The sequence below is a fragment of the Poecilia formosa genome, unplaced genomic scaffold (assembly GCF_000485575.1).
Source record: "Poecilia formosa unplaced genomic scaffold, Poecilia_formosa-5.1.2 Scaffold371, whole genome shotgun sequence".
Taxonomy (NCBI): Eukaryota; Metazoa; Chordata; class Actinopteri; order Cyprinodontiformes; family Poeciliidae; genus Poecilia; species Poecilia formosa.
In genome coordinates this window covers 1,773-4,394 of record NW_006800310.1, presented here as the reverse complement: position 1 = coordinate 4,394, position 2,622 = coordinate 1,773, and the positions used below count along the sequence as shown (strand labels likewise).

General features: G+C 36.6%; 1 long non-coding RNA gene across 1 annotated transcript; it reads right to left on the bottom strand.

Moving 5' to 3' along the window:
• Positions 1–428: 428 nt before the first annotated feature.
• LOC107833357 (uncharacterized) lies at positions 429–2,277 on the bottom strand. The gene is made up of 2 exons (XR_001659096.1): positions 2,175–2,277; positions 429–561 (listed from the first exon to the last, which is right to left on the bottom strand). It is a non-coding gene; the product is annotated as an uncharacterized LOC107833357 (long non-coding RNA).
• Positions 2,278–2,622: the final 345 nt, after the last annotated feature.

Here is a 2,622-nt window from a genome sequence, read left to right as displayed (position 1 = left end):
GAAAATCTTTCTTTAATTTTCTGCTGCACTAAAACTGTCAGAATTGTAACCATTTAACTTTTTATATCTTTTCAGTCTTTATGGAGTAGCTGGTCTGTTTTGGGTCCCAACCATCGATTCTTCTTCACCGGCGACACAGGCTACTGTCCGTCCTACCAGGAGATCGGACGCCACTTTGGGCCATTCGACCTCGCAGCGATCCCTATTGGAGCAAACCTGCCCAGGTAGAGAGGCACACACCTCTGGGGCATACTTATGTGTTTCATTTGAAGTTATTTAATATGTGCAGAAGCCGACAAATTCACTGAAACCACTGTTACAGGTTCATATTTTAGTGCAGTAGCGTAGTCCAACACTTGCTAAGTATACCAATGTGTAGCCAGTGGTACTCGGTTTAAGGTCTCCTTTCATACACAAATATCTTAATGTTCAGTTTCAGCATTTTAATAAGCATTAAGCAGGACTTCTGTCATTTCCTGTTGGGTTTTCAGGGATGTGATGAAGGGACAGCATGTGGATCCAGAAGAGGCTGTTCAGATTCATCGGGACCTTCGCCCTCGCCTATGAGGTAGGATGTTAGAAAAGAGTCAGCAGCAGTCACTACATGTAATGTCTTAAGTTAAAATAGAAGCAGCCTGCCTTTATACAGTGTAAATTAAATGTCAACCATTTGTTAGGATGGTAAAAATTGGTCTTTGCTCAGAGGTGAGGAAGTCTAGACTTAAATTATGTAACCAGTTCTACCTCATACTACACTGAGAAAGAAAACAATATTTAGATACTATTTCTTTCAACATTATCTGGGAACCCTCTAATAACTGACCAGTGTTTAGTATGAAACCATAGATTTCTATCTTCTTAAACTCAAGTCCTTTCTCCATTTCCACTGAAATGGAGGAAGGACTTGAGTTTAAGATAACAGTGCAGCACCAGTGACCTTCCTGTGTAGAACAAAAACTATAGTTTCCAGACTAAGTGAATCTGAATATAGAAAAAAAATCATCAAGATATTATCTAGAATCTTTTCTAGATAATATCTCGAGATAAAATCTAGAAAAGATTATCTAGATTTTAGCTAGACTCTTTTCTAGATTTCATCTCGAGATNAGTGTTTAGTATGAAACCATAGATTTCTATCTTCTTAAACTCAAGTCCTTCCTCCATTTTCCCTGAAATGGAGGAAGGACTTGAAGATTGCAGTGCAGTACCAGTGGCCTTCCTGTGTAGAACAAAAACTATAATTTCCAGACTGTGAATATAGAAAAGGTTGCTATGGTCTTAAAATGGCTGTTAGTTTCTTGTGGCTTTTTTCTCCCTGTGAAAAATATTCACATTTTGATTCTCAGTGGTGCTGCTGTTTAGTCTAGTTCACTTAAGACTTTTCCAGATCCCTATTTTCATCTGTTTAAAAATCTAGATAATCTAATCTTAAGTGTGAATTTTTGGCAGATATTTGGTCTATTTACTGAAATTTTACTAGTCAGTATAAAACACTAAACACTGGTCAGTTATTAAAGGCTATGGAAGCCCATTTCTGCCACTCTGTTTAAAAAAAATAGAGATGAGATATCTCAATAATATCTTAGTATCTAGAGAAAATCTCATTATCTTCTCGAGATAAAGAGATAATCTGTTCTAGATTATCTCTTTATCTCGAGATAAAGAGATANTCTCGAGATAAAGAGATAATCTGTTCTAGATTATCTCTTTATCTCGAGATAAAGAGATATCTCTTTATCTCGAGATAAAGAGATATCTCTTTATCTCGAGATAAAGAGATATCTCTTTATCTCGAGATAAAGAGATAAAATCTAGATTATATCTAGAAAAAAAACCTAGATTTTTTTATCTAGATTATATGTATCTCATTATTTTAATTATCTCATGAGGTTTTTTTTAAACAGAGTGGCAGAAATGGGTTTCCATAAAAAAGTTCCCACATAGTGTTGAAAAAAAATAGTATTTTTAAATCTTAATATATAAATATAGTTTTCTTAAGTGCCTGGTTTTTGCAGTTCATGGTAACATTTTCTTACATATACAACAAAGCCATTTTTTTTTCCATGGATGTAATATGCGGTATAACTGGTAATATAATTTAAGTCTAGACTTCCTCACCTCTGAGCCAAGACCCATTTCTAGTGTTCTGACCTCATCTCTCCATGCAGTACTACCTGGAGCCGCCGGTCCGTCTCAGAGAGGCCCTGGAGCAGAAGGGACTGAAACCAGAATCCTTCTTCACTTTGCATCACCGGGCGTCTCGGATTATCGTCGCACAAGACGTCTTCGACTGATGTCTGCAAAAACAAACATTTCATTAAAAAAAACTGAAGATTTGAGCTCAGACTAAATAAAAATGAATGTTTTATGGTGCATACATTAACTGTTTGGCATCTCACAGCTGCAGGAGTTGTAAATACAACAGTTTGTACAAGGATCACACTTTGATCTAAGGTGATTCACCTTCAGTCATATGATAAAATATTATTATTGAAGAGATGACTTACATGCTGATTTTCTTAGAGTGGAGGCTTCAGGGGTGTGTGCACACTGCCTCAGAACCCTTTGAATCCTGAGGAGGAAAAGCAAAGCGAGGTTAGAGCAGAAAAGGCTTCACAGGAC